This window comes from Carcharhinus amblyrhynchos, chromosome 15 (genome assembly GCF_965287045.1).
Source record: "Carcharhinus amblyrhynchos chromosome 15, sCarAmb.v2.hapA, whole genome shotgun sequence".
Lineage (NCBI taxonomy): Eukaryota > Metazoa > Chordata > Chondrichthyes > Carcharhiniformes > Carcharhinidae > Carcharhinus > Carcharhinus amblyrhynchos.
In genome coordinates, this window is record NC_137338.1 from 21,675,264 (window position 1) to 21,702,596 (window position 27,333).

At 41.6% G+C, this 27,333-nt stretch overlaps 1 protein-coding gene across 1 annotated transcript in view; it reads left to right on the plus strand.

Annotated features, from left to right (window-relative positions):
* The first annotated feature begins 8,867 nt into the window (after window positions 1-8,867).
* The window catches only part of LOC145353142 (transmembrane protein 45B-like), a 73,332-nt gene continuing 54,866 nt past the window's right edge, over window positions 8,868-27,333 (plus strand). Inside the window, exon 1 of the mRNA XM_080203573.1 lies at window positions 8,868-9,417. The gene's annotated coding sequence lies outside the window, so the exon portion shown is untranslated. The remainder of the gene's footprint in view (window positions 9,418-27,333) is intronic.

The following is a 27,333-nucleotide window of genomic DNA, read 5'->3' on the forward strand; positions in this document are numbered from 1 at the left end:
GTAGGGATTCTATGATTCTGTGAACATAAAAGCTGAAATCCATCTTACTGTTCTCAGTCTTGGGCTCCTCATACTTGACACCATTTAACCAGTATTTTATTGATCTGACTTCACTCCTATCCTTTTCACCCCTGTCCTGTATTGTGCATCTTGGCTTGTCAGCAAGGTTCCTCAATTCAAAGGCAGAAAAATGACATAGGGTGCATTTTGGTGAGAGATGTATAGTTCTACTGAATGTCCGTGAAGCAAACGTTAGAAGAAATTATCAACATTCCTTCACGATAATGAAACCCTTTTAAAACAAATTTATGTAACTTTTCTCTTGTTTTGGTGCCTGTGCACTCTTTAAAGATGGATAGGCACTGTGCACTGGAACTTTTTCCATTTATGCAGCCAGTAACAGCATCAGGTTTCGATAGACCAAACAGCTTGGATTCCTGATGGTTCTTTTATGTTTCACTGCACCATTTTTAAAAGCCAGGTGTCATGTTGTTTTTACTAAGGCAATGCAATGCCAAAACATTTTATCCGAATATTAATTTATTATTAAGGGTGATTTCTCTAACTTATAACAAGCTATGCTTGTTTTGAAATTTGAAGTTCAAGTGATTTGTAATAGTCCCCTGCAATCCAACTAAGTCTTTAATGAATCCTATGTTGTTACCTGTTACGGTTCTTGTACAATTCCCCCCTCTCCTGTCTTGATGGAATTGGCTTACGCACAGTTTTACTATAGCAACGGGAGTGGCTCACTCAACCCCAAGGGCCGGCTTACTTCTTAATTAGATCATGGCTGACCTGTATTTCAGCTCCATTCACCCAACTTTGACCTATATCCCTTGGTATTATTATTATGTCATTTTAATAAGTGTCAGTTTGCAGGTTTTAAAACTTGAAACAACATTTTTAGCCGTGTGCGAGAGTGAATTCAACATTTCTGCCACCCTTTGGGTGATGTGCAGCTTCAAATTTAATCATGTGCTCCCTTGTTCTGGATTTTTCCATCAGAGGAAATAGCTTCTCTGCGCCATCTCCTTAAAGTCTTGTGGTCAACTGAAACACCTCAGTTAGATTGTTCCTAAACTCAAGGAAATGAAATCCAAGTTTATGTGAGCTGCCCTCATAAACCCTGCATCATTTTGTTAAAATAGCATTTTGCCTCCTCTAAGACAGTGTCTTTCCTGATGCAAAGCCCAGAAATGAATGCAATACTCCATGTGGGATTTTACAAAAGCTGTGTATATGTGGAGCATAACTTCTTCCTGTTTGTTTTGCAAACTTTTGAGGTAAAAGGTCAACATTAACTCTCCAATGGGGCCATTACCTAGGGCTGGGATTTTCAATTCTGAATCGGGAAGCCAGCTGCTGGTTCAGTTCCCAACTCTGCATGATGACATGCCTCCTGGGAATTTTAAAGGACCAAGTCAATTAGTGCCAAGGAACAATCTTGCTATCCAATCAGAAATGGGCTTTCTGGTGCTCAGAGATTGGACAGCCCACTGGGTGGGAGCTATTGATCTGTGCATGTAGGCTGTAAGGAAGAAAGTTTGGTGAGTTTATGGTTATTTTAAAAAGAGCATAGGTGTTGAATATGAGTTGTGGCCCTGTGGCTGTTATAAAACTGGCACAGAGACTGGTGGTGCCCAACTGTGTGCACAGCACCCACATCCAAACTCAGCCCTGACCCATTTACAACTCACAAGCTAGTTAGGGATTCTCAGCACAAATCTTAGGATCCTATTCAACTTTCACCGTGATAGGCAATGCTGTACATTGACCCGCTGAGACATTGGAAAGGTGTGCTGTACTACTGGCTCATTCATACCTGCAGGAATTATTAACCTGGGAACTGGATTGCAGTGCACCTATTTTACATGTGCAACATAAGATTCCAACGTGACAGTGAGTGATTGTGAGCTAATTCCAGACCAAACGTGCATTGCCCACCATTAGTTAGGATTACTCATTGGCTTGTCTAGGTTGTGTGACTGAAACTAGTGTTGGGCCCATTGCATGTATAAATCCAGGATCTAACATCTGGTTAAGACCCGTTTCCTACAGTTCACTGTGAATGATTACAGTATGCAGTTTTTTCAGGTGCTCAGTAGTCAAGCCAATAAATTTGACTACTGGAGATTGCCATTGAAAAAATAAACTTCTTGTTCTTTGTTTAACTTATTGTTGAGTCTGTAGGAGCCTCATCACAGAATAATTGTAACAGTGCAAAAGGATGCCATTTGGCCCATGACGTCTGCACCAGTTTTCCAAACAAGCATTTTGGCTTAGTGCCATTCCCCTACCTTTCCCTGCACCCCTACATGTTGTTTCTGTTCAAGAAATCATGCAGTGCCCTCTTGAAAGCCTCGGCTGAACTTGCCTGCACCACACTTACAGGCAGTTCATTCCAGATCACATCATGTTTTCTGCTTTTGCAAATCACTTTAAATCTGTGCCCTCTCGTTCTTGATCATTTTACAAGCAGGAACAGTTTCTCCCTTTCTACACTGTCCAGCCCCCTTGTGATTTTGAACATCTCTATCAAATAGTGGACCAGCATACCCAAGGTGATTGGCAGACTAATTTATCACAGTCTTGTTGCCAGCTTCATTTAGGAATGTGCTGCTCCAGGAGAAGATCCAGATTCAAGCATGATCCAGTTACTCAACCATGTTGTTTTAAATCTATGTTGCTCACAGATGACAATATAAATTTCAGCTACGGATATGAAATGACATTCACAAAAGAGAAATCATAATTCTGATATTATTCCTGCAGATTTATTGAGAAATAATTTGTAGCTAATTTCCAGAACATTCTCAGTGCAGTGTATCTTATCTGAGGAATATTGCACAGTTGTATATCAGTTATTTAATCAGTGTATGTGAATGGTTCACAGCTGTCGAGCTGACTAGAAAATGACTGTTTAAGTGTTGTGAAGCCTGTCTCTGAGTAAATTCCCCTGAATAAACTATTTGAAAAACATGACAACGTACTCACTTAACTATATCTTAATTAAAACCCCCCTAACACTGACTAAAGTACTGTGCACGCCTTTCACTCATTGTTAATTTAAGGGTGACACCCTCATTTCTCAACAGACTATATTTTTAAATATATGTGCATTCATTTCCAAGTTGAGCTTAATGGTACATATTTTATATCAACAGAATAAGTGAAGTATTTACGATAAACCAAAGTTGCTAGAAAATAAAAAGCCTGGAATCTCCAACTTTTAGAGGGGACTGGATAGAGTAGAAAGGAAAGGCCTGTTTCCCTAGCTGAGGGATCAATTATCAGGCTCCTGGTGCCAAATGGCCTACTCCTGCTCCTAATTGCTGTGTAGGAAACTGCTGGTGAGCTTCTGGGGCAATCTTGAGCAGCTCTGATTTTTGTGGGCTTATTTACTCTGATTGTAGGTATTGCCATGGGGAATGAACCAGGGGATAGCTGTCTTTCATTTGGATGAGAAGGCACAATTTTTTTTTGTAAAGGAGAAACACACATTTTGGACTATTCCAGTCACTTTGTTGCCTCCCACATGCTCTCATTGATGACTCAGTGAGTCTGTCAATTTTTCCAATTCAACACCCTGTTGCAGCATCTTTCGAACGTGAAATTGGCTGCTGCCAAGTTAAGAAGGCATCTGCCGGGAATGCATTGGGAATATACCACAAAGCCCTATATCTTAACTTCTTGCCCAGCTTTCTTGCCAATCCACCATGCAAACCAGCCTCCCATCCACTGGCTCTATCTACACTTCCCGCTGCCTTGGGAAAGCAGCCAGCATAATTAAAGATCCCATACATCCCAGACGTTCTCTCTTCCACCTTCTTCTGTCAGGAAAAAGTTACAAAAGTCTGAGGTCACATACTAACAGACTGAAGTACAGCTTCTTCCCTGCTGCTGTCAGACTTTTGAATGGACTTACCTTGCATTAAGTTGATCTTTCTCTACAACCTAGCTATGACTGTCACACTATGTTCTGCACTCTCTTGTTTCTTTCTCTATGAACGGTATGCTCTGTCTACATAATACACAGAAACAATATTTTTCACTGCACACTAATACGTGTGACAATAATAAATCAAATCAAATCAAATCAAAAAAGAAAGCCTGTTGGTGCTGGCCTTGCTGAGTTAAAAATGGGGCTAGAAACGCAGTTTGAAAGATCAGAGGGATGGGCAGGACGGGTGTGTGTGTGTGTGTGTGTGTGTGTGTGTGTGTGTGTGTGTGTGTGTGTGTGTGTGTGTGTGTGTGTGTGTGTGTGTGTGTGTGTGTGTGTGATGAGAATGAAAGTAAAGCTGACAGCCACTGAGGGAAAGGAATCATTTACAATGTTTGTTTAATTATTATTATTATTATTTAAAATTATTGTGTGCAGTTTTGGTTGCCGCACTTGCAGAAGGATGTATTGGCCTTGGAGGGAGTGCAGAGAAGGCTCAGTAGGCTGATACTGGAGATGAGGGGGTTAGCCTATGAAGAGAGACTGAATAGACTGGGTCTGTACTCCTTGGAGTTTAGAAGGCTGAGGGGGGATTTTATAGAGATATATAAGATAATGAAGGGAATAGATAGGGTAGAGGTAGAGAGATTCTTCCCGCTTAGAAAGGATAGCAGGACTAGAGGGCACAGCCTCAAGTGGCGGGGGGGGGGGGGGGGGGGGGTGCAGTTTAGATCGGAGTTGAGGAGGAACTTCTTCACTCAAAGGGTGGTGAATCTCTGGAATTCTCTGCCTATTGAAGTGGTGGAGGCTACCTTGCTAAATATATTTAAGTCACGGGTAGATAGGTTTCTGAAAGACAACGGAATTAAGGGTTATGGGGAGAAAGCGGGAAAGTGGAACTGATCCACTTCAGATCAGCCATGATCTTATTGAATGGCGGGGCAGGCTCAAAGGGCTAGATGGCCTACTCCTGCTCCTGTTTCTTATGTTCTTCTTATGTTCTTACAATGTCACCCAGCATGGTGACTTGGATGGGAGTTATAGAGTCATTGCTTCCACTGGAACGTGTTCCAATGAGCAGCAGATCCAATAACTGTACATTAGGTAATAAAATAGTTCAAAGAATAACAATGTGTGGATAAGTAAAACAAGCTGCTGCTTTAGTTCAATGTCTTGCATTTTATTATGTGTGTTTCAGTATTTGGCTGATCACTAATAAAGCCACATTCTTTAGCAAACTCATACTGCATTGAAAGAATAAATATACACAAGAAGAAATAACCAGGCACACAAATATGAAATTTGTCATGTTGTTATAAATACTTAATTGTATAATTATTTTTAAAATTTTACCATGGCCTGGTTAAGGCATAATTGCCTGCTAAAATAATATAGTGGTTACCTTTGCTATTTTATTGACATGACCAACACAATAAGTGGCACAGTGGTTAGCACTGCTGCCCCACAGCGCCAGGGACCCAGGTTCAATTCCTGGCTTGGGTCACTGTCTGTGTGGAGTTTGCGTGTTCTCTCCATGTCTGTGTGGGTTTCCTCCAGGTTTTCTGGTTTTCTCCCATAGCCCTAAAGATGTGCAGGTTAGGTGCATTGGCCATGCTAAATTCTCCCTCAGTGTACCTGAACAGGTGCCAGGGTGTGGTGACTTGGGGATTTTCACAGTGACTTCATTGCAGTGTTAATGTAAGCCTACTTGTGACACTAATAAATAAACCTACTGTTGTTAGATTTTTTTGACTTGAAGATGATATCTATTCTATTCATTCGTGGGACATGGGCGTCACTGGCTGGCCAGTGTATATTGCCCATCCCTTATTGCCCTTGAGAAGGTGGTGGTGAACTGCCTCCTTGAAACGCTGCAGTCCACGTACTGTGGGTTGACCCACAATGCCATTAGGGACAGAATTCCAAGATTTTGACCCAACAACTGCAAAGGAAAGGGAATATATTTCCATGATTGTAAGATGCAGGCATTGGATTGGGGTGGGTTTAGTAAAAAGTCTCACAACACCAGATTAAAGTCCAACAGTTTTATTTGGAATCACGAGCTTTCAGAGCGCTACTTCTTCATCAGATGAGTGGAGAGGTGGATTTATAAACACAGCGTATATAGTAAAGACACAACTGCAAGATGATCATTGGAATGTGGAGTCTTTACAAGTAATCATGTCTTTACAGATACAGATTGTGTGAGTGGAGAGAGGAATAACTACAGGTTAAAGAGGTGTGAATTGTCTCAAGCCAGGCCAATTAGTAGATATAAAAGGATCGACTTCTAATGTCAAATCATTACTTCTGGGAACAATGCTCTTGTAGAAGACAAGCTTATGTGTCAATCAGTGAGGTTACTGGATTATGAGTAAAAAAAACAATTATATTTCTTTTTTTCAGTTCTCTACCCACAGCACAGCGATCTCCACCATAGGTAGGGCAAGGAGGCAGGTCCCAAATTCACTTCAATCAGAATTGAACTCTGTGCTGTTGGCACTAGTCTGGTCCACGGCAGCCACCCAGCCAAATGAGTCAATGGGCCCCAAAGCAGTCCCAATTACTGTGGCAATACATACATCTACATATTCTGAGCTATTAATAGTGATGGTAGAGGCTCTAATTTTCTTTCCATTATGTGGTTGATGAGGAGTCTCTCCTGCTTTAACTGCCTGCCATTGGCATATGTTGGAAAATTGACAGTGTCATGAATGCACCTTCCTTGGCCATAGAGTCCAGGAGTTTGGCTTGAACCCAGAGAAATGTCACCCACTGCTCCACAAGAACTCCTTTTAACATCAATGACACTTGGTATGTTTTATCCCATAGAAGCACCACAGAGCACTTCAACATAGGTCAATTTAAGAAAAGCCATCATTGTTGTTCAGGGAAACAATTGTCAGTGCTCTAGTAGCATCGCACAATAAAATGCTGACCAGTTAACTCAAAGCAAACAACTGCCAATGGGCAAAAATACCTAGCTTTGCAGAAAGAGCACTACAAACCACCAGGCTGCCCCTGAATGGCATAAACTGATCAGTATGTGGACAATGAGGAGATTGTTGAATTTGCCAAAGGATCATCCAGACTCAAAACGTTGGCTCTATTCTCACTCCACAAATACTGTCAGATCTGCTAAGTTTCTGCAGCATTTTATTTGTTTCAGATTCCAGCATCCACAGTATTTTACCTTTTTTTTAGGAAATTAATTAATTTTTTTGAGCACGGGAGTTGAAATCGGCATACATTTTTTCAAGGAAAATTGTACTGTCCGAGAAATCAATGTTTTATCACTGCAGGATTAGCCTACTCTTCATAGCAAAACAAAAAATCCAGATGCTTGGAAGTTACATTCATCATGGATGGTACAATTGAAATGTATGTATTTCTGGTTAAATCAAACCAATTCATAGAAACACAGAAAATAGAAGCAGGAGTAGGCCATTTGGCTCCGCCATTCATTTTGATCATGGCTAATGCTCAATTTCAATATCTTGATCCTGCCTTCTCCCCATGTACTTTGGTTCCCTTAGCCCAAAGAGTAATATCTAATTTCTTCCTAAAATCACATAATCTTTTAGTGTCAACTACTTTCTATGGTACTAAATTCCACAGATTCACCACCCTCTGGGTGGAGAAATTTCTCCTCATCTCAATCCTTAATGGCTTACCCTTTATTCTCAAATTATGATCCTTGGTTCTGGACTGCCCTAAAGTTGGGAACATTCTTTCTGAATCTACTCTGTCTAATCCTGGCAGAGAATTTTAAAAGTAGGGTGGCACAATGGTTAGCACTTGCTGCCTCACAATGAACCTAACCAGCATGTCTTTTGGACTTCAGTCCGAAAGACGTGCTGGTTAGGTGCTTTGGCTGTGCTAAATTCTCTCACTGTGTACCCAAACAGGTGCCAGAGTGTGGCAACTAAGGGATTTTCATTGCGATATTAATATGAGCCTACTTTTTGATTTATTATTGTCACATGTATTAGCATACAGGGAAAAGTATTGTTTCTTGCTTGCTATACAGACACAGCAAACAGTTCAGAGAGAAGGAAAGGAGAGAATGCAGAATGTAATATTACAGTCATAGCTAGGCTGTAGAGAAAGATCGACTTAATGCGAGTAGGTCCATTCAAAAGTCTGATGGCAGCAGGGAAGAAGCTGTTCTTGAGTCAGTAGGTACGTGACCTCAGACTTTTATATCTTTTTCCTGACGGAAGAGGATGGAAGAGAGAATGTCCGGGGTGTGTGGGATCCTGAATTACACTGGCTGCTTTGCCGAGGCACCGGCAAGTGTTGACAGAGTCAGTGGATGGGAGACTGGTTTGTGTGACGGATTGGGCTACATTCACAACCTTTTATAGTTGCTTGCGGTCTTGGGCAGAGCAGAAGCCATATCAAGCTGAGATACAACCAGAAAGAACACTTTCTATGGTGAATCTGTCAAAATTGGTGAGAGTCATAGCAGACATGCCAAATTTCTGAGAAAGTGGGGGCGTTGATGGGCTTTCTTAAATAAACACAAAATATCCATAAAACTTGAACGAGTTTGTTAACTAACTGACATTTTAAATCTTTCTCCCCCTTGGACTTTAACCTGGTGTTGTGAGACTTCTTATTATCTCGGGATGGCCAACTTTGCGCAGCTTTGCCGAGCCGACAAAACTTTGGGAAACTTTCGGACAAACTTTTTTCGCTTGCCACATCGACCCTACACACGGGGAGAAAAAAAACCCAGCTGCACAGTGACACACTCCGCCCGGAAGGTGGCGCCGGCGGCCGGGTAGGAAGATTGACAGCTGAACTGACCATAGGGAGGTCGCGGTTGGGACGTGGCGACCAATGGGCACTGGCGGGGGGAGGGGCCGGTAGGCGCAGGGGGTGGGGCTGAGTTCCTCACGGCTGCTGCCGCGTTAAAGAGTTTGGACAACTTTTTATGAAACGAAACGTCCGCGGCTTCTACACTCACAAAACAGGAGAGGCGAGGAAAGTATGACATGTAAAACTTCTGGAGGAAGGATCTCTTCACCTTGAAAGAGGAGAGGCTGCCTGGAGCTTCTTTAAAGCCACTTTTTGGGGCAAGTCAATCAATGATCAAAACTCTCAAAGAGCTGAAAATTAGATGTTTGTTGAATTGTACCTCGACTTTCTTTTGTGTTCTGGTCCTTAGCAACAATTTAAAGGCTTTAACCCCCCTGAAGCGACACCCTTGTTTGATTGATTGTCTGAATATTGGTGACTCAGATTAGATGCCGGGTGTAAGATTTGTGATTAATTGCTAAATGCTTCCCCCATCAAAAAATACACCCGGCCACCCCCTTGTCTTAACATATGGAAACAGTTAGTTGTCTGGGCTGAAGGCATTGTTGCTGGACCAGAGCACTCCAGCCGTCAGCGAAGCAGAAAATACACAGCAGCTCTGGCATCATCTGGGAAGAGAGGGAGACAGACAAGAAGAGTTCACATTGCAGGTCGGTGTTTTTTTCCCTCCCCCCCCCCCTCTGCCACTCGTCGATCCAGAGTATGTTTGTCTCAGTGGAACAGTTCCGTGAGTTTTCAGAAGGGTTCAATCTTAGTTCATCTGTCCAGATGCAGCAGAGTGGATTGCTAAAGTGAGGAGGCATGATGTGGAGATGCCTGCGTTGGACTGGGGGTGGGCACAGTAAGAAGTCTCACAACACCAGGTTAAAGTCCAACAGGTTTATTTGGAGTCACGAGCTTTCGGAGCACTGCTCCTTCACCAGGCTCTTCCGGTGTTCGTGACGTGGAGATGCCAGCGTTGGACTGGGGCAGGCACAGTACGTAGTCTCACAACACCCAAGTTAAAATTCAACAGGTTTATTTGATAGCACGAGCTTTCAAGCTCTAAACTTACTACTCCTCCAGTGTTGTGAGACTTCTTAAAGTGAGAAGGGCATTTTCAATTGGATTTTAATAATTTCCTCCTACAATTTTTATTTAGTTTACTTCTATCTGTTTTATTTATTCAAACACTTGGGTGACCCTGAATAACGTCCTCTGCCGTTTTGCAGTTCTGCAGTACATAGTACTCGACAAAGGTGTGCTTATATGCAGGGTTGGATTGGTGACATTTGTTTATTGTAAAGGTTGAAGAACTGGATTTCATATTTTTAAATTGAAGTATTGTGTTAAAAAATGGTTGTTATTTCTAGTGGAATGTTTACTTGAGCAATCTTGATTGATGCAGATTTAGGTCTGAATGAGGATTTTAAAGGTATAAGCAGACTTTCATTAGTTTGGTTGGAATTGTTCCATTTTTTAAAAGTAATTGAGTCATTTTTATGTAGAATCAAGCATTATTAGCTCCTTGTTTCGAGCCTATGTTATGCAGCATTCATACCCATCAGTGGCACGTTGTACTACATTTAGGGTGGCACAGTGGTTTGCACTACTGCCTCACAGCGCCAGGGACCCAGGTTCAATTCCAACCTTGGATGACTGTCTGTGTGGAGTTTGCATGTTCTCCCCATGTCTGCGTGGGTTGCCTCCCACAATCCAAAGATGCACAGGTTAGGTGAATTGACCATGCTAAATTGCCCTTTGCTCTCCAAAGATGTGTAGGTTAGGGGGCTCAATGGGATAAATGTGTCCGCTTAGGGCAGGGTGAGGGGCTGGGTGAGAGGCTCTGTTGGACCTTTGGTACAGACTCAATGGGTCAAATGGCCTCCTTCTGCACTGTAGAGATTCTGTAGTTCTTTGTCAACAATGCTTTCAAAAGAAACCAGTTATGATTTCTGGACAAGAAATCTGAGTTTAGAAAATTTGTTTTTATCAGTTTCAAAAAAGTATTTAGCTACAAAACTGCTTGTGAGAACTTATTTTTTAATTAAAATATATTTGAGAATACACGGCTAGAGAGGGTGGTAGAAGCAGATTCAACTGTGGCTTTCAGAGAAGAATTAGAGAAGCATTTGAAGGGAAAACATTTATAGGGCTATGAGGAAGGTGTGGCATTGGGAGTGGAAATAGCTAACCTGCTTTTTCAGAGAGCTGTCATTGACTCAACTGGCCAAGTAGCTCCTTTCATTCTGTAACCATTCTATAATTCTATCTGACCACTCTCCTAATCTTGTGCAAATTCTAAATAATTTTCCATTTAAAATAAATACATTTATGACACTATGATATATTGGCACTGTAAATTGTGAGCATGTAACCCAGTATATTTTCCAGGTTTTGCTTTGACTTGCTGTATGCTAGCTTTTCTCAGTTGTGACTATTACAATTGACTTAAATATCCCTAGGTCAAGGAACCGAAAGTCAATTAGGGTTCCTGATCTTGTCGGAAATGCATGGACAGCGGGTGAGAACTTGTTCAAACCAACCAGTGAGGTGCCCATAATTGAATACTCTGCTGACATGCATGTCAGGATTCACATGTGAACTGACTCCTTGAACAAGGTACCGGCTGCTGTTTGATATGCAAGGAACTGCACAAATTTCAAAGGGCAGGAAGAGAAAATAATTGGCAAGATATGTATGTTAGACAAAATCAGGGTGATCGTATACACTGTAATTTTACCGATGGTCTTGGATGCCTAAAGTTGACTGGTTAGTTTGATGGCTCATAGGTAGATATTCCTGAAGTGCAGGTTGTGAAAGTCCCAGGTTTTATTGTTGAACAGAGGTATTGGATATTTCATATTGTCATGAAGTACGTGGAGTTGAGATTACAGTCAGATCAGTCACGTTCTTATTGAATGGCAGACTGGGCTCAACAGACTGAGTGGCCTACTCCTGCATATGTTTGAATGTTCAGGTTGTGATATGAGTGTAAATTTGCCAATCCATGCCAGTTGGGAACATGGAAAAGGCGAAGATACGAGAGTGCTGATTTTCTCATCATCAAATATGAGGTCATGAGATTGATGAATTAAGCCTATAGTGATGGTTGTTTGAGGAAATGGACTTTTTTACTTAATAATTGTTACGATTTTTGTGAAGCTTTTTGACTATATAGTTTCTAACTAAACACATCCAAGAATATGATAAATTGACAGTTTTAAACTTATGTAGATTACATCTTTTGTACTTGCAAACATTGTCTAAGCAAATCATTGATGAAATTCTGATATTAAGCCGGACTATCTGGATCCACTACAGTTTTGCCTACTGCCGCAACAAGTCCCACAGTAGTCACCATCTCCCGACACCACCATAGTGGATCGGATCTCAAACAACGATGAGACAGACTGCAGGAATGAGATAGAGAATCTAGTGAACTGGTGTGGCAACAATAATCTCTACCTCAATGTCAACAAAACAAAGGAGATTGTTATCGACTTCAGGAAGCGTAAAGGAGAACATGTCCCTGTTTACATCAATGGGAACAAAGTAGAAAGGGTCAAGGGCTTCAAGTTTTCAGGTGCCCAGATTACCAACAACCTGTCCTGGTTTCCCCCCCACCATGCTGTAGTTATAGTTAGACCACTAAGAAAGCCCACCAATGCCTCTATATTTTCAGAAGACTAAAGAAATTTGGCACATCAGCTATAACTCAACACCTTTTACAGATGCACCATAGAAAGCATTCTTTCTGGTTGTATCACAGCTTGGTATGGCTCCTGCTCTGCCCAAGACCGCAAGGAACTACAAAAAGTCGTGAATGTAGCCCAATCCATCATGCAAACCAGCCTCCCATCCATTGACTCTGTCTACACTTCCCACTGCCTCGGCAAAGCAGCCAGCATAATTAAAGACCCCATGCATCCCGGACATTCTCTCATCCACCTTCTTCCATCGGGAAAAAGATACGAAGTCTGAGGTCACCGACCAACCAACTCAAGGAGAGCTTCTTCCCTGCTGCTGCCAGACTTTTGAATGGACCTACCTTGCATTAAGTTGATCTTTCTTTACACCCTAGCTATGACTGTAACCTACGTTCTGCGCTCTCTCATTTCCTTCTCTATGAACGGTATGCTTTGTCTGTATAGCGTGCAGGAAACAATATTTTTCACTGTTAATACATGTGACAGTAATAAATCAAACTTATTATCAAGTGAGGCTCCACAGTTTACCTAATGCTGCTGGATAGGTTTTAAACAGGTTTTATTGTTTATAATCTTAGTCTGTCAATTTATTGCATAAAAATCAATCTCATTTTTTCTCTTTAAAAATGCTTCCCGCTAAGCTATCTTCACCCACTTTAATTTCCAAAAATGTTGCTTCTCGATGGTATATGGTTCTGCAGGTATTGGCTGTCCTCTGGTAGCTTGCTTGAACTATTCATGTGTACGGTTTGACAGTGAGTATCATTTGGCATTTTGCCTATGAGAAAATTGGATCAATATTAATCTTGATCTGTGCTTACTCAATGTCCACACAGAGAGTTTCCAACAGAGGCCACTGAGTAACAGTCAGGAGCAGGAACCCTGGCAAATATTGTTTTGCACTTCTTAAGAATCCTGTTCAGGTTCAATGCGAGGGCATCCCAAAGCCCAGAAGGGAAGTTTAGAACATTGGTTCTTAGCTATTTAATTTTGCACTTTGGAAAAAAGTATGAGAGAAGAGATGAAACCTGGTGAGGAAAGGGGTCCGCCTAGTCATAAATATTCAGATTAGAAGATCTTTATTAAACTTTAATATATGCAAGAAAGACAACAGCAAAGAATAACATTTGCAATTAACTTCAATAATGGTTACCCAGACTGTATGCTTAAATTAACCCCAATCCAACCTTTATTTTTCTAAAACACAAGAATATTCCTTCCCCAAAACGACATCCCATAGGTTTTAAAACTATTAACCAAATCCAGCAAATAATTACTAAACATGACCTATAGCTTTTTTTAGGGACGTTTTTAATTTAGTATAGAACCTTTGGGGCCTCACAAAGACAGAATTTCTTCTGCCTCCTTCTCTGCCCAACAGCTTGATTCTGTAAGGGAGCTCTGCTTTGCAATAGGATGTGGCTAAGATCTAGGTCCTGAGACTGGTACTCTCCACTTTGCTTAACAAACTAACTGTTTCACCATGCCACTTGGCTAATCTGCATCTTACAAGTCCTCAGTGCAGCTAAATTTCTATCGGTTTCTTTTTTATCCAATTCCTTACTTTTCATTCCAACTTCCTAACAGACTCTTTAAAGTAGTAAGTTCAGGACAGTTGGTAGTTCAACAACTGTTGTCCCAGCTTTGGATATCAAACCAGGGACCTTCTGGTAGGTATAACATAGGGCCAAACTTTATCCATGGGATCAAAGGATGAACCAGCAATGTGCTTTATTTTATTTCTTCCTTCTCAGCACCCCATTTGCAAATGAAATACTATACCTCAGTTTACTACCTGACTTAAAGACCAAGTTGAGAGTGGGAGCTTAATGCGTGTGATATGTTGGCCATTGATCCCTGTCCTACGAAGCATGTTTGTTTGTAATAAACTGCATTCTAAATTATACTTGGAGGTTGCAATTCGAGTTGGCTGACCTGATCTGTTTTTGACACAACCTTATTCATTCTCACTGGAATCCGAATTAACACATGGATAATCATATCCTTACCATCACTAATTACTCCAGTTCTTCACAGGCATAACAGCAATGAGAAACATCTTAAAAAATGCTGGTTTTAAAGACAAAGCATAACATCTTGTTCACTACTAAAATAGAAAAATCCTTTCTCAGTCTGTAGGTTCTCAAACAGCAACATCTTCCTCCTTTCTTCTGGTTAGTAACCTAAACCAAGTAATCAAATATTTATTTCTATTGTTTCCAGTTTTCTACATGTTTTATCCCTCCTTTGCTTAAGTCACTGAAAGTTGGTTTCATGGACAGTGACAACCATTCAGTACTTTGCCAAGTGACCATCAATCAAGTGCAGAAAAAGAAGTATTTATAAAGCACCTTTCACACCCTCACTGCCCAAAATGCAGTCAGTTAATTTATTTCAAAGTGTTTTGACTATAATGTGGGAAATATGGGAGTTAATTGTTTTACAAACAGCAATCAGACAAATAACCAGTTATCATAGATCACAGCGTGTATGTCAGTTGACCTTTGAAGCATCAAAGTGTTTCCAAAAAAGGTCAAAAAAGGGGGTCAACTTGTACATCAGGTGTAAAACAGCCGGTGTTGGTGCAGCTCATCATCCTTTTGAAATGTGAAAGAAGTATAACACTGGTAATTTAAATTTGACAGACTTTATTGAATTAGTTAATTAATTCTACAGGGATACCCTTAACAACAATCAAAACTTAAAATCAAAATGACAAATTCATTTCCAGTGACATCTGACATGAATAGTCCATCAAACTCATTCTGAATCACTTTGGAAATGGCACTGTGATAAAATTCTCAATCTGGATCAGATTAGGGGGCCATATGTGGCATCCTGGGTTCTGAGTGCAGTCCACAAGACATTTTGTTGACCATTGCCCACAAGCAGGGTTGTCAGGTTCTGCTTGTTCATCTGCTTAGTTTTTTTCTTACTGTTATGACTGACACGATGCGCTCATAAAGCAAGGACAATTTAAGTGAGGTGCATGCTGATTCTGTACAATATTGACACCGTGTCCAATGAAAGCATAAATATTTCTTTTGTTTTTACCATTTGAAGTTGATGACAGTTCTCTTAAGACATGAATGATTAAGCATTTTCTACAGCTTATGAAATATTCAGCATGTATTAAACGTATTCAAACTTATTTGTAGGGTCATGGTTCGTGAACAAGCCTGATTTCAATCTGATTTCAATCTCATGGCCCACTGAGATGATGGGCAGCTACTAAAATGGCCCACTGACTAGCCTAGGTTTCCTATCACTCACCTAGCAAAAATGACTTTTGAATAGCTTGTTGAGGCACACCTTCAGCATTTGAACACTCCGGTGTAACTGCAATTTGCATGTTATTTCTTCACAGGTGCACCTTGATGTCAGGAAAACAGAGATTGTCAAATAAGAATAAGGTATAGATTTAAGTGGGTTTAATTCAGTGGTTTTGTGCAGGAAGGAGTTCAACTTAGATTCATGTTAAACAAAGGTGTTTGCACATATGGGGGCTTTCGTTTCAGTTCAATTGTGCTGAGAGAGTTTATGATGGGATAAGTAGACAAAAGCTTAGAGGAGGATTGAGATGTTTCTTTGCAACTAGAAGTCTTTTAGTGAGAGGACCTTTTTGAGTGTAGTTTTAACTGGAAGCCAGAGGAGGAGGAGCGTCGGAGAGAGAAGGAACATCTCTAACAGGTTTACTAAAATAAAAGCCATGCAATGGAGTAAGGATCAAGAAACCAAGTGCCAGAAACTTAAAGTCCAGCTAGTTAAGGAAACTAGAGAAATGAAGAGAAGTTTCCAAAAATTCTGATGTCAAAAGATCAGAGGAAACTTGAACTAGAACAGAGTACCGTTCATTGAAACCACAGGCAGAGCTGAGAAGGAGTTGGCTAGCAAGAAGCCAAGCAGATATATGTCATGATTCTAAGGTTTGTGATATCCTATTACAGCCCGTGAAGCAGTGATTGGAAAAAAAATTTGGAAATCGGTGGCTGGATCTGTATAAAAGCATTCAAAACAAAGGAATCCTGAAAGGAGCATTAAAAAACCTGGAAGCAGATCTTTCTCAAAACAGTGGAGAGGAAGCTTTGTTTAGAAACATAGTTGGCAGACCTGGAGGTGCATCCTTGAAGAAAATTGCTGAGAATAAGCATAGTTTGAAAGAAGATTTTAACGCGTGTCTTTTGAGTTTGGAAACACTCAGGTGACAATCATCTGGGGGAATTTGAGGAGAAATACATAGAAGATCACTTGAGCAGCATCTGTCACTGGATTTCAGAGTGGGATGTTATCCTTGAAATCTGTGTACATTTGTAAAGATAAGTGGGAGTGAAGGAATATTATATTACAGTCAAATGTTCCATGTTTAATGAATGTTTTTTTCTTTCTTTGTTACAAGTTAATTGTCCGAGTGACAAATGTTGGCCAGATAATTATGAGAAGTCTATTGCTCTCCTTTGAATAATACCATAGTATCTTTTATATCCACCTGAATAAATAGTTAGACCATACCAAAGAGATGGCATCCCAAACAATGCAGATGCCCCTTTATACTACAGTGGAGTGCCAGGCTGGAGCTGGTATTGATTATACATCTCTGATAGAAGAGGTGAGAATGCTATCACTGAACCAATCTAGAACCTGTCCATAGCCTGTTGGCCTGTGGAAGGCATCATGATTAGGATCAGTCCTGTGCTCATCCAATGTCTAAATTCAGGTATCCAGCAATAAGTTCCACGTTACAGCAATCAAAAACTGAAGCCCCTCCAAACATTCACATTATTATTTGATGCACTAGTCATTGTCATTGAGTAGAAAGGTGCAGCAATCAGTTAATGCCTAACAAGGTCACATGAAGGGCATATCAGATAAATGACTCGCTAATCTATTATTATTGGTGTTAGTTGGAGCAATGATACCAAAAGAACTCCCTGTAAACTTTAAAGTTTAGTTATTAGTGTCACAAGTAAGCTTACATTAACACTAATTAATTTACCGTGGAAATCCCCCAGTCTCTACGCTCCGGCACCTGTTTGGGTTCACCGAGGGAGAATTTAGCATAACCAGTGCACCTAACCAGCATGTCTTTCGGAATGTGGGAGGGAACCAGATCACCCAGAGGAAACCCACGCAGACACTGGGAGCACGTGCAGACACCGCACAGACAGTGGCCTATGCTGGAATCAAACCCAGGTCCCTGGCGCCAGTGCTAACCACTCTGCCACTGTGCTGCCATCTGGAAAAGATAGAATATCAGTGCTAAATCCATTAAATTAATAATTGTAGTCATAACTCTCCTCCATGTCCTTTCGGTTAATTGAATGGAAACATCTGCTGATGCAGTGCTTTCATTTATTGACATCGTTTTTAGCTGACTTATGTAACACACTATGTAGATCTGATGCTATTTTTGTGTTATTGAAAAACCTACGTGCAGAATCAACCTGCAAGGAGTAATTAGTGGAAGGTTTGGATTTCAAAATTTTACAGATCGTCAGTGGAAGTTGGGACTGAAGGAGTTAAAAGCAAAGTAAAGTTTACTAATCACAAGTAAGGTTTACATTAACACCAATTAAGTTACTGTGAGATTCCCCTAGTTGCCGCAGTCCAGCATCTGTTCGGGTCAATGCACCTAACCAATTAGATATTCTGGCCTTAAATAGTACAGGCCATCTTAGACACAATTCCATTTAGGAGCAGAATAATTATGCATTAAGTAGCACAACACCTGGCTGTTCTAAAACAGAGTATGGTTCTGATTCTGTTGTCTGAGCAGTGTCATTGGCAATTTATGTATGGATCAAATATATGTCATCATAAGTTCTAATGTAACATTTTTAAATTAAAGTTAATTCTTAAATAGAAGAAAGAAAAGCTATCAGTGTCACAAAAACTCCCTCGATGGAGAACAATCTCTCAATGACTTCTGGATGTAACCAGAAGCAATTAATCTCAAAATGAAGGTAGAAAGGTGTTTATTGAGTGTCTTTGACACCTTCAGGGTACCTTGTGTTATTGTCAGTAAAGTTATTTGAACTGTAGTCATTGTTCCTTTGTACTGAAAAATGACAGCTGGTTTTATCCCAAGGGGATGGGGGTGCTCAATGGCGTCTGATTCTATCAGTGAGGGCATCATGTCCGGTCCCCATTGATGGGGGACCATATGTGATCATTGCCAGAGAAAACCTCCCCCGGCGAGGCCACACAGGCAAGTGAGCACGGATGAAGAAAGAATTTATTCGACCTCGTGCCAAAAATGGGCACAAGACTGAATGCGCCAGATATCCAGTGCCAGTAATATTGTGAAAGATGAAAAATCAGGCTCGAACCTGATTTCTTGACTTGCAATCTTACCAGCCTACCCTGACCATTGGCCGGTGAGGTGCAATGGTAAGATTGCCCCCAGAAATGTCATCTTGGGTGAGAAAACCAGTGCAATTGCCGGCGCAAATCAGATTGCAATTGTCCGCTGCTTAGCAATTTCTGTGGGAGGAGGTGTTTTGCGCTGAATCGGAGGAGGTGGAGCAGAAACATGCTGGAAAACCCAGTTTCATGGAGATCCAGCATTGTTTCTGAATGGCACCTCAATCTCAAAGTGAAATTGAACCCTCCCTACCCCATGTTGGCACTGCCCAGCAATATCCCTGATCAACCTGGGTCTTCAATGTCTTTTGCACAGCCTGGCATGGCCATCACACCTGGTCTCTGTTTGTGGAAACCAGTAGTGATTCGTGCCGGGTTCCTGCTATGCCCATGGGTCGGAAAATCCGGGAGCAGGGAGAATGTGATTTGGAACTGACTATGCATATTTTAAGGAAGATTTAAGTATGCTAATCTGGTTCCCGCCCTTGCTGGGTGTGAACCGGATTACGTCCGGGTGCGGCAGGAGATTCCCAAAGGGGCTTCCCACTGATGCTGACTGTGATAGGCCCCCTCCCCTACAATTTCCTGATCCTGTGTAGCCCCAATGCAATCCACAACTGAGTGAGTGGGATTGGAAAATTGCCTCCAGTATTTCACTCACCAGCTCCAATAATGTAGACTTACTAATGATTATCTCATTACTGTAGTGAGACTTTCATGTCTTCTAAAAATGTGTTTCTCCACTGAGCAGCGACTATTTTCCAATTAATATTTGGACTGCTCCTGAGAACGTAATAGAGCTTTGCTAATGCAACTACTTTCTATTTATTGAAGATCTTGTTTGAAACCCAGATAAAAAAGCAATAACCATTTGGAAGAAGTATCCAGAAAAGCCCCCAGAATCTTTTGTAATAGTTTTGTTGACAAAGCACATGTTTTCTGGAATGCAATAGTGCAAGCTCATGAACAGTATAATGGCCCTGTTGAGATATCTATAACAGTTGATCTCAATTAGAATGCAGGCATGACAATCCATTTTGATGAGGAATGTAATGACCTTTTGACACTTGGCACAGATGTCTATCCAGTGACACCAACAGAAGCGCAGGTGTGTTCACTAATAGCAGTCCCTTGATCACAAAGTCGGAATTAGAGCTGTTTGCTGATAGTATTCAGCCTCATTCACAGCTTCTCTCATGACATAACAACCTTTCCTATCCCAAAAAGCATCACACCTAGGCTAGGGCAGATATGACACAGGTGACAATCATGATGCATAAAATGCCAGATGTTAACAATTAACGATAAAACTCCAAATAACCTCATCCTGATTTGATTTGATTTATTATTGTCACATGTATTAACATAAAGTAAAAAGTATTGTTTCTTGCGCACTATATTGACAAAGTATGCTGTACATAGAGAAGGAAAGGAGAGAGTGCAAAATGTAGTATTATAGTCATAGTTAGGGTGTAGAGAAAGATCAACTTAACACAAGGTAGAAAACATTATTTCTGGTTGTATCACAGCTTGGTATGGCTTCTGCTCTTCCCAAGACTACAAAGAACTACAAAATGTTGTAAATGTAGCCCACTCCATCACACAAATTCAAAAATCTGATGGCAGCAGGGAAAAAGCTGTTCTTGAGTCAGTTGGTACATGACCTCAGACTTTTTTCTCTTTTTCCCAATAGAAGGCGGCGGAAGAAAGTATGTCCGGGGTGCGTGGGATCCTTAATTACGCTGACTGCTTTTCCGAGGCAGTAGGAAGTGTAGACAGAGTCAGTGGGTGGGAGGCTGTTTGAGTGATAGACTGGGCTTCATTCATGACCCTTTGTAGTTTTTTGGGGTTTTGGGCAGAACAGGAACTATACCAAGCTGTGATACAACCATAAAAAATGCTTTCTGTGGTGCATCTGTAAAATTTGGCGAGAGTCATAGCGGACACACGATATTTCCTTAATCTTCTGAGAAAATGGAGGTGTTAGCGGGCTTCCTTAACTACAGTGTTGGCCTGGAGGGACCAGGACAAGTTGTTGGTGATCTGGACACTTAGAAACTTGAAGTTCTTGACCATTTCTACTTAGTCCGCATTGATGTAGACAGGGGCATTTCCTGTACTATACTTCCTGAAGTCGATAACCATCTCCTTCGTTTTGTTGACATTGAGGGAGTGATTGTTGTCATCGCACCATTTGGTTTGATTTATTATTGTTACATGTGTTAGCTTACAGTGAAAAAGTATTGTTCATTGTTTGCTATACAGATAGAGCATACCATTCTTAGAGAAGGAGATGAGACAGTGCAGAATGTAGTGTTACTGTCATAGCTAGGATATAGAGAAAGATCAACTTAATATGAGCTCCCAGTTAACGAGATTCTCTATCTCTTACCTGTACTCCATATCATTGTTTGAGATCTGACCCACTATGGTGCTGTCACTAGCAAACTTGAAAATCGAGTTGGAAGGGAATTTGGCCACACAGTTATAAGCATATAAGGAGTATAATAAGGGGCTGAGGACACAACCTTATGAGGCACTGGTGTTGAGGATGATCATGGAGGGGGTGTTGTTGCCTATCTGTACTGTTTGCAGTTTATGGGTTAGGAAGTTCAAGATCCTGTCACAGAGGGAGGAGCCAAACCCCAGGCTACGGAGTTTGGAGATGAGTTCCATAGGAATAATGATGTTAAAGGATGAACTATAGTCGATAAATAGGAGTCTGACATGTGTGTCTTTATTATCTAGCTGATGGGTTGAGGGCAGATAAAGGGGGATGGCATTGGCTGTGGACCTGCTATGGAGATAGTCGAACTTTAATGGATCCAGGCAACCTGGGAAATCGGAATTGATTGGTGCCATGACTAACGTTGCAAAGCACTTCATATTGATGGATGTTAGAGCCACTGGAAGATAGTCATTAAGGCATGCTGCCTGGCCGTTCTTTGGTACTGGAATGATGGTCATCTTCTTGAAGCAGATAGGGACCTCAGATTATTGTAGAGAGCAGTTAAGATGTCTGTGAATATCCCGCCAGCTGGTCCACGCAGCACTTGAGTGCTTTTCCGGGTACCCATCCAGGCCAATCACTTTCTGTGGATTGATCTTTGAGAAGGCTGTTCTGACGTCTGCAATGGTGACCTCAGATACAGGTTCATCCGAAGCTTCCAGGGTGAATGGCATGCTCTTGCTCGCCTCTTACTCAAAACAGGCATAGAATGCTTGAACATCCTTTGAGCCATCTTTGACCAAAAGCTTTACAGGACTGGCCACATTAGCAGCACGGCTAACAGTACAGAGAAAAGGCTAGATATGCTTCACCTCCTGGCTTCCCAAAGCATCTCAATAATCAACAAGACTGGAGTCATAAATGTGCAGAGTTATCACCGTTCACTAGACAGAAGATCTTGACGCAATCCAGTTTGCTTGATTAGTACCTCTGTTACTGGATTGAATATCCACTTCCTCCATCAGGACTGTACTGTAGCTACAATATGTACTCGATGTAATATGTTTTAGCTACATAACAGATGAGGCAAACTTGCACAGTTAATTCAGTCATTTCTACCAGCACCACAATGCTTAAAAACAAGGACAACAGTTGCAATCTGTGGAAACACCAATACCACAAATCCCCTGTAGGTCACATACCTTCAACTTTCAAGTTTGCTGATGGCTCCACCATAGTGGGCCGGATCTCAAACAATGACGAGACAGAGTACAGGAATGAGATAGAGAATCTGGTGAACTGTTGCGGCAACAATAATCTCCACCAATGGCAACAAAATGAAGGAGACTGTCATCGACTTCAGGAAGCGTAAAAGAGAACATGCCCCTATCTACATCAATGGGGACACAGTAGAAAGGGTTGAGAGCTTCAAGTTTTTAGGTGTCCAGATCACAAACAACCTGTCCTGGCAGGAATTTTACTGGCATGCCTGCCCTGATTCTCGCAGAGTGGCATTCTCCGTTAGCCTTGGGCGGGCAAGGCAGTAGAATTCCGGGAGGAATGTTAACTCTGCTTCTCACTTTTTGTTTGTGCAGCATGTTTAGTGTTTATTTCAGATCCGCAGCATTTTGCTTTTGTATGTATGTAAGTACTTATTTGTGTGTATGATATGTCCCTCCTATAACTTTCCTTAGGACAGTAGAAAGTTACCCGTTTTAACTGGTAGAACAGCTGGAGAAATTTTCATGTGAACATTTCTAATGTTCTTTTTACTGTGCTTACCCCAGTCCAATGCCGGCATCTCCACATCATAACATTTCTAATGCCAGTGTTGTGACTAAAATTACTAAGCCAGGAGATTCTTCTTACAGAAGCACTTTTTAATGGAAGGATTGTTATTAATGCAGCATTGCACCTGCACTTCTGTTGGATAGAAATCTGTGCCAAGTATCAAAAGTTCATAACATTCCTCATCAAAATGGATTGTCATGCTTGCAACTTAATTGGGGTCAACTGTTATGGATAACCCAAAAGGACCATTCACGAGCTCACACAGTTGCATTCCAGAAAACATATATGCTTTGTTAAATTAACAAAGCCCTTGCAAAAAATTCTTGGGTATATTTCTGTGTACTTTTTCCACGTGTTCATTATTATTTATTCTGGAATTCAGTCAGGATCTTCCACAGACAGGATGGAAGTGCATCCTGAAAGCTCCATCACATTCTCCGAAACGTTAACGCAAAACACGTTGGTCGCGATTCTCCCAGCCTGCCACTCTGCTCAAGTAGTGCAGCAAGCCGGGAAATATCAGCAGGTGCCTGTAGCAGGATTTGTTGCATCGGCATCCGATTGATTGCAACTTTCCCAGGCCTCTCTTTTTAAGTGTATTCAGCCTCGCACCGGAAATCAGTGTGAGACTGATTACAGCTAGTCTGATTACATTAGCGAGTGTGGGACAGTATTGTCCAGGCTTGTTATTGTTTCCCACTCCATCAGGAGAGATTCCCACCAGTGGGGATCACGTCTGGTCCTCATAAATAGGGGCAGGGGCCTGCCGTTTGGGAAGTGCTAGCCTGGCACCCTAGCACTATCCACCAGGCAATGTCAAAGAGGCAGGGTGTGCAGGGGCAGGACCTAATGGGGGTTAGGGCCAATCAATTGTGGTGGTGGGGGCAGACATGCTGCACACTGTGCATTGGGGAATAGTGAGTCTGGGAGGGAGGGGACAATCGGGTCTGGTCAAGGGGAGCAGGGTTTGGGTTGGAAATGGGGAAAGGGGGATCGGGCTAAACATGGGAAGGAGTGAGGGTTGGGCTGAATATGGGGGTGGAGGGGGTCACAGCAGTCAGCGATTGGGGGGGTCACAGAGGTCGGCATTCGGGAGGCTGGCGATATGGAGGCCGGTGATTGGGGGAGAATCACCTCCAATTTCTTTGACAAAGACAGCATTTTCATATTAGTCCATAGAGAAGCTTATTGGGAGAGGTTCACCGTGATACGTTTGTGCAGAAAAATTTACTCTAAATAATTGGGAAGGATGCTCACAGCAGGTTGATGGGAACTGTGGTAGTAAGCTTCGCAACATGAAACAACCAAGCAAATTATTTCACTGTGGTGCCAAGGCAGGGAGTTCAGTTTGCTGCTGGAAGTCAGAAGGGGCAACCTTCAAATATACGACCTTCAATTTCTGTTCTAGCATCAGAGAAATCCTATCAGTGCTCAGTGTAAAATTGAGTTGGATCAAAATGATGGATTGATTAATAATAGTTCATATCAGAATGGTGTCACTTTGGCAACTAAAGAAAATCCTGCTTCCACCAAGGAATTCCTCCAATAGTATCCCTCTACTAGAAATAATAACTGATTTTTAAAAATCCGTGTAGTTTATTGAAATATGCTTTCTACAGTTACCAAATACAATGTTATTTAACATTGGAAATTGAAGAAAATTACTTTTCTCTTGTAATTTAACCCACTTTTGTTGCCTTTGTGCCCTCATTACTCTGCAGCCAAGAGGGCAAGTGTGTGGCTTGTTTTAAAAGACACTGCCAGTTTTGATGGGGATGCATCAGGAGTGGCCGAGGCGTGACTCTTTGCTCTAGTGTTCCTTTTTCAACAGTATTGTCTGCTGAGGAAAAAAGAATCAGAAGTTGCTTGGAGAACTATATCTACAGCACCATGCTATAATACTGGCTAGATTTTGGCTACCACAGTGGGTAGCTTGAGTCAGGAAATTTCTTGCCTCACTAAAACCCACCTTGGTAGAGAACACAAAAATACACCAAACCACACAATATTTGCACTGTGGAGGGGTGGGGTGATGGTAGAGATGGGGTGGTTGGTGTGAAATGGAGTGTGGCTTACTGACCTCGAAAGCAGAGTATAGATGACTATGGAGGTGAGTGATTGCCAAGGCAGACTCATTAGGAGAGCACCTCTGGTTCTCTGGGACTTCATTCTACTTATTTAGAAATTATTTGATCCTCTCGCTCTCCCCTTTCTGTCGACTCCTCTCATGACCCTTCATACTCTCCATGCTAATCCAATACCAGCTCATGCCCCCACTGCCCCCCCAACAACCCACTTGGTTCCTCATACATCCCTTGACAACTCCATAGCCACTCATCCAGTATCCACCATGGGAAGACCTCAGGAGCCATATGAAGATGAAAAAAAAACTTCTCACAATGTAATACAGCTCTTACTCCTTCAAACTTGAAAGTGAAAGAAACTGTCATTTATTAAGCTATAAAATCTCCTCAATCTTGTGCAAAAACAAGTAAACCTTTATTCAGGCATCACAACAAAGGTAGCTACTCCTTTAATAAACTATTTTTCTTTGTCAATCAAACTGTGAACTCAGAAGCCCCGGCTGAGAGAATTTTAGCTTTTTGAAATTCAACCAAACATTCAGAATGACATAATGATAGACCTTGAGAAATGTCACCAAAGAGCTCAATTGGAACTGTATGATCAGCTGCTAATTATTTTTTCTAACCTACATCTGCCAATTAAGGCAGTTCAGCAGATGAATTGTTTTTTAACTATACTGACAACTGTAGTCTGTTTTGTAAGGTTAAGGCATTTAAAAAAAACTTCAGATCATGAAAGTTATGCAGATCTTATCTACCCTTCCCGTAGCGTTTACGTCTACTCCATCAACTAGTGCCTCCCCATGCTATAGATTAAGGCATTGCAATAGTCAAAATGGAGTCTGTTGGCACTCATCACTGGACTGAGTTCAGATGGCCCTGCTGACTTTAGATTTCCTCCCCTGTGAAGCACTCCCATCCCCTTTCCCCACCAGCAAAATTGTATCTGTTCCAAATGCAGGGAGGGGTGTGGGGGGGATGGGGTGAAGCTTCCCCATTCAAGTCCCACTTGCCATTTTTATAGGTCTGTGGAGTCTTCACGACTCTGTAAAAATCTAGACCACTACTGGAGTGCTTTGCTCCAGAGAATCATTTTTACTGATGAAGCTTTGAGAGAAGAAAAAAACCCTATTTCGAAAGCAAAAAAGAGATCTCAATACACAAGGGTGAATTTTCCAATCTCAAATAATAAATCACAAGCACCTATTCGAGTATTTCACAAATCTCTCTGTTCTCATACATTTTGAAGTGGCCTCTTAGCTGATGTTACCAATGGAGACTTGTGATCTAGGATGCTATCTGACGCATATTCCCAGGCCAGTGAGTCTCTGGCACTCTGTCTACATGACAACCGCAACTGATGCATTTTACTAACATTGCATTTATTTATGCTCGAGCTATTCCTTGATTTCTCGCTGGAGGCAAAGGATCTGGTTTCAACTCATGTAGGTAGTCTGACTAGAATTCTAGCTGTGTGTACTTGTTTTGATATTCAACACAAGCGTCACCGTGTAATGTAAGAAAATATCATATGCACGGACTGCTTTGGCAACAGGATGGCTTATAAATGGAAACGTTTTTTCTCCTGATCGGTAATTTCAAATCGAACCCGAACCTCTGAGAGAGGATTGGATCAGCTACGCAGGTGGTACACCTACCTGGCAGTTGTGAAGTGAATATGTTGCTTCTTTTGTGTTGGCGTTATTACTCTCTCCACATCATTAGATGTCTTGCTTTTCTCTAAGATTCTTTGCAGTATCACACGCTGTGGAGTTTGTATGTTCTGCCTGTGTGAGTTTCCTCTGCATGCTCTGGTTTCCTCCCACGCTCTAAAGAAGTGCAGGTTAGGTGGATTGACCGTACATAATTGCTCTTCAGTGTCCCAAGATATATAGGTTAGGGGGTTTAGTTGGGTAAATAGGTGGGGTTACAGGGTAAGCCTGGGTAAGAGTTGGTGCAAACTTGCTGGGCCGAATGGCTTTCTGCTGCACTGTAGCGATTCTATGATTCTATATGTTGTGTGTGTGGCCATATCAGTAACACATTGAGTTACTGGAGGAGACTGCATACCTTGACATGCACTTCGTAGCTATGGTTGTACTGTATTTTGAGGTTGGATTTCAGGAACATCACATCTTCAAGTCTACTCCCTGCATTTATGTTGTAAAATCTGGTTGCCATAGTTGGCAGCAG